This window comes from Dipodomys spectabilis, unplaced genomic scaffold (assembly GCF_019054845.1).
Source record: "Dipodomys spectabilis isolate Male_0828 unplaced genomic scaffold, ASM1905484v1 ptg000066l, whole genome shotgun sequence".
In the NCBI taxonomy this organism is placed as follows: Eukaryota; Metazoa; Chordata; class Mammalia; order Rodentia; family Heteromyidae; genus Dipodomys; species Dipodomys spectabilis.
This window is the reverse complement of record NW_024870743.1, coordinates 8266165-8274528: the sequence shown is the minus strand read 5'-3', so window position 1 is coordinate 8274528 and position 8364 is coordinate 8266165.

Sequence of the window (8364 nt, the reverse complement as noted above, 5' to 3'; positions counted from 1 at the left end):
GAGAGCTATCGACCATTTCTTTGATGAACATCGATGCAAAACTTCTCAACAAAATTTTGGCCAATCCACTTCAACAATTCATCCAAAAAATCATACACCACGAACAAACAGGATTCATTTCAATATCAATGCCAAATTTCAAACCCTAATACAAAGCCATAGTAATCAAAACAGCTTGGTACTGGCATTAGAATGGACCTGAAAACCAGTGGAATAGAATTGAAAACCCAGAAATGAACCACAGACCTATAGCCATCTAATCTTCGATAAGGGAGCTAAAAAAAACAGAATGGAAGAAAGACAGCCTCTTGAGTAAATGGTGCTGGGAAAACTGGTTAACTACTTGTAGAAAACTAAAGCTAGATCCTTATATATCACCCTGCACCAGAATCAACTCCAAATGGATCAAAGACCTCGGAGTTAAAGCAGACACTCTGGATGGAATAGGAGAAACCCTAGGTCTCCTTGGCACAGGCCGAAATTTTCTTAAAAGAAACTCAGAAACACAACAAATCAAAGAAAGGTTGGACAAATGGGATTACATGAAATTGCAGAGTTTCTGCATGGCAAAGGACATAGCTAGTAAGATCAACAGAAAGCCCACGGACTGGAAGATCTTCACTAGCCGTACAACAGACAAGGGTCTCATATCGAAAATATACCTGAAACTCAAAAAATTAAATTCCCCAACAACAAATCCTCACAGAAACAACTGCCTAATAAATAAGTAGACTAAAGATTTAAAGAGAAACTTCTCTGAAGAGGAAAGAAGGATGGCCAATAGACACATGCATAAATGCTCAACCTCTCTAGCCATAAAAGAATTGCAAATCAAAACAGCACTGAGATACCACCTCACCCCAGTTAGAATGGCTATAATCAAGAATTCTAATTACAATAGATGATGGAGGGGATGTGGACAGAAGGGAACCTTACTGCTTGTTGGTGGGAGTGTAAACTTATTCAACCACTTTGGAAAGTAGTATGGAGGTTCCTCAAAAGACTTCACATACAGCTCCCCTATGACCCGCAATCCCACTTTGGGGCATTTACCCAAATGATCACAAACAAGACCATACTAAAGCTACCAGCACGACTATGTTTATTGCAGCATTATTTACCACAGCTAAGATATGGAACCAACCCAGATGCCCCTCAGTAGATGAATGGATCAAGAAAATGTGGCGCACACACAGACAGACAGACAGACACACACACACACACACACACACACATACACACACACACACTCTGGGATTCTATGCCTCCATCAGAAAAAAATGACATGGCCTCATTTGTTAGGAAATGGAAAGACTTGGAAAAAATTATATTAATGAAGAAAGGCAGGCCCAAAGAAACATAGGTCTCATGGTTTCCCTTATTTGTAATAACTAGTATTTGTCTGGGACAAGTAGAAAAGGTCAGAAGCTATGTACATATGACAAGATAAGATGCTGTTAAGAGAAATGAACCCCAAGGTAGGGACACACGTGGTTTTTTTTCTTTCTTGCTATTGTTTTGAATGTATTTATAATGCACTATGTGATTTTTTTGTTGCTTTGTATGTCCCCCTCCCCCATGGTATAACCCCTGTTTTCACTGTATTTGATGTCGGTCTAATTTGGGGAGGAGAAGGGAAAAAACAAAATGCTTAAATAGAGATACAGGTTGACCCATTGTAATAATGAGATGTACAAGACACTATGTTGAAAAACGAACTTTACAATTTAGGCGGGGGTGAGGAGGGTGAGGGGGTAGTAGAGTGTAGTTGTGGAGGTGGGAGGGCAGGATGGCAGGAGAAAAACAAAGGAGAAGGCAACAATGCTTGATAGGAAATGGACTCATTACCTTCCTCATGTAGCTGTAACCCCTCTGTACAGTATTTTTATAATAAAAAGCTTATTAAAAATATAATGATGGCAATATTTTAAAACTTTTCTTTACCACTTTGATTTCCTTATAAAAGCCACTACTTTCTCACTCTTGACCTAGAAGGGTCAGATTAAATGTTTTTACTTAAAAAAATATTTTCCAGTGGATACCGTAAGAACTACTTGTCATTATAGAAAAGACTCACAGATATAATGCCCTATTCCTTTGTAAGGGCATCTTCAAATTTAACAACTATTCCACGTTCACTTCATGTTTCAGAAGAGGTTGATGGCCCCGGCCTGCATCATTATGAAGTCTTGTGAGATTTCTATCATTCACGTCTCTTTCCTGCTTATATATAACATCTGTGGTATTGTGTAGCTCCATGTCTCTTCCCTGTATATCTGGGATGTGGTAGCATGTTTATAAATGACACTATTAAAGAATTTATCTGATGCTCTCTCTTTGACCTCACTCTGGAATCTCTTTCAGATTCAAGAGGTTATATTTCTATAGCCTTCCTGTAAAACACACATGCCATTACAGAATAATTATTGAGATTATGGGTTCTGCAAGATGACTTCTGGTTTAAGGCTCACATTAAAGTAGTTTTCTACATGCCTCATTCTGGGTTACTCCATTAGGATCTCCAGAATGTGCTCTGAATAATGTCATAGACTACATTGTCAAGGAAGCCCGCTAGAGTGCTCCATACACAGTATGTGCAACATTGAAATAAAACATAAATCCATGAAAGGGACCTGGTTGAAGCATCTGCGTCTTAATCCACCTTCTTGGCGAAACGTCAATGACCCATTATCATGCATCCTGATATTCAGTTCCTATAAGCTTCCCCATATAACTTTTAAAATATCTTCTAATGGATTTCTGACAAAAAAGACATTTAAACTCATTGACCTATTACCCTTTCATAACAGTGTGTACTTTTAGCTAATTATAAATGTTAACAATGTTACCATGGTAGAATTAATTAGAGATTTAAAAAATCCCATATTCTGGATACTTGGCATTTTTCGTGTGTTTATGAAGTGTATAAGGATTATCTTTGTAATAGTGGCTGTGAGTTTAGATTACAAATGGAATTCTTGTAATTTAAATGTTTCCTTTGGCTGACTTCTTATGATTAGGAAATCATTATAATAGAATATTATCAGATCTTTTTTAATGTAAATGAGCAGGAAATTATTCTCAGAAGAACCACTCTTCCATTTCCTGTTTCCTGTGCCTGCATCAGGGTTATCTATACCTGGGTGTTTCTATATTCTGTACATTTAAAATATAAACACCATATAATATTGTCTGGAACTTACTTAGATATACACAAGATATGACAATGAAAAGATAATCTCAACAATTTAGCAGTAAAGTGTGCTGATAGTCAACTTTATTGCATCAAGAGACCCAGATTACCAAAGCGTATTTCAGGAATTGTTTATCTGGGTGTTTCTAGAGACCACTGACAGGACGGCCATTGCATGAGGAAGACCTGCCTTAAATGTAGGTAAAAACCATCAAATAGTCCAGCAGGTCAGTTGGAATAAAATTGAGAGAAGGAGGAAACCAGTGAGGATAGAAAAGCTTGATTCTTCATGGGCAAGTGTATCTACTGCTGCTACCATTGCCCATGGAGGTCAGAGTTAGCTTCATTACCTTTTTTTGTTTTTTGTTTTTTTGGGTCCAGTTGTGGGGCCTGAACTCTGGACCTGGGTGCTGCCTCTCAGCTCTTCAGCTCAAGGCTAGCGCTCTACCACTTGAGCCACAGTGCCACTTCCGGCTTTTTTCTTTTTGCTTATGTGGTGCTGAGGAATTGAACCCAGGGCTTCAGGCATGCAAGGCAAGTGCTCTACCACTGAGCCACCTTCCCAGCCCCAGCTTCATTACCTTTTTGACATGGACTCACACTTGTAAATTTCTGGGAAGCTTCCAGGCCTTCACCTTCAGATGGAGGCTATACCATTGGTCCCCTTGTTCTGAGGCTTCCAGGTTCTTAGACAGAGCATCTATTAATTTCTTTGATTTTTTTCCCCTGTGCAGTCATTGTGGAGCTATCCAGCTCCTGTTCATATAAACCAATCTAATAAGTCCCTCTTATAATTACATATATGTGTATATCCTCTTGGTTCTGTTCCTGCAGAGAGCTCTGTCTGAGTAAACACCATGATTAAGCCATTTTGTGTCATGTGTTTTAGTTGTGACATATAGACAGAGGGAGAAAGCTAGGATTTTTCTGAATATTGACTTAGTAAAATGTAAAACTCTTTCATATTTTAAACTAGATAAATAGAAATGAGACTTATTAAAGCATTATGAGATGGCTATATTTCATTTTATACAATAGTGAGAAAAAATAACTTCCTCATTTGTGCTCCCACTGGTTTCTACAATTTAAAAAACTAGTTAATTTTTCTTTTCATGAAAGTTACACTTGTCCATTATAGCATATTTGGAAAATTGAGTAAAATATATAAAGATAAAACCATGTGTAATCATACCCCTAAGAAATGATCTCCTAAAATCTTCTTACATATTACTCCAAGCTTTTCTAGGATACTAAAAAATAGAGTTAAGATCATACTGTTTGTGTATTATACCTCAGTTTTTTTCTCTTAATAAAAATCTGTCTCTGCTCTTTGTGATTGTCTATCAATATTTTGGTAATGTTTTGTTGTCATTTTGCTACTGAAAAAAATGAACATAGGCTTTAGTGTCATCATGACTTGCATGTGAATTCTGGCTTTATCCTAACCAGGGGCATCTTTAAACAAATGATCTAGGCTCACTGAACCTCAGGTCACTCTTCAGTGAAATAAGAGTAACAATATTTCACCTTAGAGAGTAAGTCAGGTACTATATGTAAATTACCCAACATGTGGTCAAAGTCTATTATCAAGCCACACACTAGTAGCTCACACCTCTAATCCTGGCTACTCAGGAGTCTGAGATCTGAGGATCACATTTCAAATTCCAGCAGCAAAATCTTGAAGATTTTTATCTTCAATATATCATCAAAAACTAGAAGTGGAACTGTAGTGTAAAAGTAGGGAGCTATACTTGAGAATAAAATCTCATAGGTAATCCATTCAAACCCCAGGACTGGTACAAAAATGTTATCTGCAAATAGGGATATTTTAACTTCATCCTTCTCTATATGAATCCCTTTTATTTCCTTCTCCTGCCTTATGGCTGTGGGTGGGAATCTAGTATTATATAGGATAAGCATAGGAAGGATATACACCCCTGCCTCATTTTTGACTTCTAGGAGAAACTCTGTTTTTCCCATTTAGTGTGATGTTGGCTGCAGGTTTTTTTAATATACATTTTAAGTTCAGGTACATTCCTTCTATTCCTAGTTTCTTCAATGTTTTTATTATAAAATAATATTGATTTTTAATTCTTTTTTTTTGAATGCTAAGAAAATGTATATTATTCATCTGATGGGTGAAATACTCTTTAGATGTCTGTCAAGTTCATTTTGTCTGTGATATTATCTGAAGTCATTTGTTTGGATGAACAACTTACTGGTAAGAGTAGGGTATTGAAGTCTCCCACTGTTATTGTGCCAGGAGTCTCTTACTGCTTTTAAGTCCAGAATGTTTTCATCATTCTATGGTGTAATTGTTAGATTTTTTGATACATAGTTCCTGTTATTTATTACTATTGAAGTGACCTTCTTTGTTTCTTCTGATTTTAATTGGAAGTCTATTTTATCAGGTACAAATATGGCTACTTCTGCCTGCTTTTAAGGTCCATTTGATTGGAAGATCTTTTTATCCTAAGCTAAGCATTATCGTAAGATGTATTTCTTATAGGCAACAGATCACTGGGTCTTGCTTTTTAATCTAAGTTTCCATTCTACATATTTTGATTAGAGAGTTACACCACTACTATTCAATGCTAATATTGGGAAGTGCATAATATTTCCTGCAACTTTATTAGTTTTATATCACTTACTTTACCTCCTATTTCTGTTTTGGTACTCTAACTGTCTAGCAGGGTTTATTCTTTCTTCTATCTTTCTGTTTTTGATTTTTTTCTTCTATATTAAGATTCTTTTAAGAATCTTCTGATATGCTCATTCAGTAGTCATGAATTCATTTAACTTTTATCATAGAAGGCTTTCCCCTCCCCTCAATTATGAAGGACAGCTTGAGTACAGTCATTTATCTAGGTTAGAAATGGTTATCTTTTATAGGCTTGAAGCCTATATGATCCTTTACTTAACCAACTCAACCCCAAACCACCTAGGTCTGATAAGTACCTTGTGAAATGTAACAGGGTATAAAATTAACATTAAAAAATCAGAACCTTTTCTGAATACCAGTAGTGAACAGACTGAGAAAGAAATCTGTAAAACAGTTCTACTCATAATAGCCTCAAAAATGAAGTAGGTATAAATAGCAAAATAAGAAATGACAGTTAAATAATTTTGAAAGTCATTATCTTCAAAGAGTTGGGTGAGTGGGTTTTGATCTAACACAAATACAAGACATGATTATAATTATGTGACTACTTAGAAGGACAAGGGGTAGGGAAGAGAGCTAAACAAAGATGGAGGGAGGCCAATTTTGAAATACAGACTAATGATTTATGAAGATGATATGAAGAATCTCAATGAAAGCTACTGATAGGAAATAAGCAGGGTAGCAAAAGAGGTTGCAACAGAAAGGGGTTATTATGGGCAAAATATAATATATACAGGCCTGACACACCTTGGTGGAAGCCCTTGGTAAAATTAATGTACTGCAACAACAAATGAATGACAGGAAAATAAAATAGGCTCGTTTGGGAGCAAGGAGAGCTAATGAAAAGAGTGAAAGGGATGAAAGGGTCTAAATAGTTTGTTTAAATAACATAGAACACTGAAAGCTGTTGCTATTGTTTTAAGAAGGAATGATATCAAAGAGAGTGCTGGAGAGGGATGGAGGTTGGTTAGGTCATACTGCATGCATGGGTGGAAATGTCACAATGAACTTTCCTCTTGTAGCAATAATGTATGCTAATTATCACATAGCAGGAGTCAGTAATCTATGACCCACAGGATAAATCTAGCCTGCTGCTTGCTTTTGTAAATAACATTTGATTGGACCACAGCCTCATTCCTTTGTTTATAAATTGTCCATGGCAGTTTCAGAGTATTAATGGCTCACTCTAATGTACATGAAGTCTCGAAGGTTTATTGTGTGACTGCACTTGACTGAACATTTATGTCCTCCTCACATTCATGTTTAAATCTGCCCATACGCCAATGGTGGCTTAGGAAGTGGGAGCTCTGGGAGGTAACTGGTCATGAACCTGGAGCTTTCATGATTCAGATTAGTGTTCTTAGTGCAGTGGCTCACTCCTGTAGTTCTACCTACCAAAGAGTGGGGTTGGGGAGGTTCGTAGTTCAAAGCCAGCCTAGGCAAAAGGTTTTAGAAATTCCATTATGATCAATAAAAGATCATCTATAGTGGTTCTCAACTATCACCCTGCTATATGGGAAGTGTTAATTGGGGAATCATGGTCCTAGCCAGCTCAAGCAAATGAATAAGATGCTTTCTCAAAATAATAGAGCAAAAGACAAGGGGCATGGCTTAAATGATAGAGTGCCTGCGTGGTAAGTTCAAGGACCTGGGTTCAAACTCCAACAGTGACAAGAAAGCTCTCTTTCACAAAAAGGAGAGCCAAAGAGCTGTACCATTTTATTTTTTTCTGCCCCACGAGTGAAGAAAGCAGATAAGACAGGATCTGTGGCTGCCAGAGCTGCCTGTAAGACTGGCCTAACGGTCCACAGCCAGTTGAGGGATGTCCCCAGACTTCTGATGCCCAGTCTCAAAACCATCAAATAATGTTGATACGTGTCCTGTGGGCCAGACAAAGTGGCTTCACAGCCCAATAACAAGGACATTTATTCAGGAAAATAACATTCTCTTTGATGGCATTTACACAGTCCTGTGCTTTGACTTTCCTTAAGTGAACTTTCAGGGAAGGCCCAGGGTGTATATACTGCAGAAACATCATATATACCATTATAATAGACTGTGTCTGTTATAATCAACAAGGATAGTTAAAAAACTGTGTACCTGAAACTCAAAACTGTCTGTCATGAGGAGCCTCTTCTCTGCGAGGGACCCTCTGAGCCACCCAGCAACCCAAACTGACCTTCATTTGCCCCAGTCAGCATTGAGTCCTTGGAGCCCTCATGCGAGTGTATTTCCACTTCTGCTTCCATAAACCTGTACTTTTCTCACTACTCACAAGTTCCATTCAATTCTTTGTTCAAGACACCAAGAACATGGCAAGGCACCAAATCAAGACTACCAAACCTGACTGAGACCCACAGCACAGCAACAAGAGAATATACCATTTTTCAGGTTGGAAGATGGCTGTCACTAGAACTTGGCCATGCTGGCCCTGGCTGATCATGGTCTCTAAGAGCCTCCAGAACTATGGACAATACATTCTGTTGTTCATATCCACCTAGTAAATTGG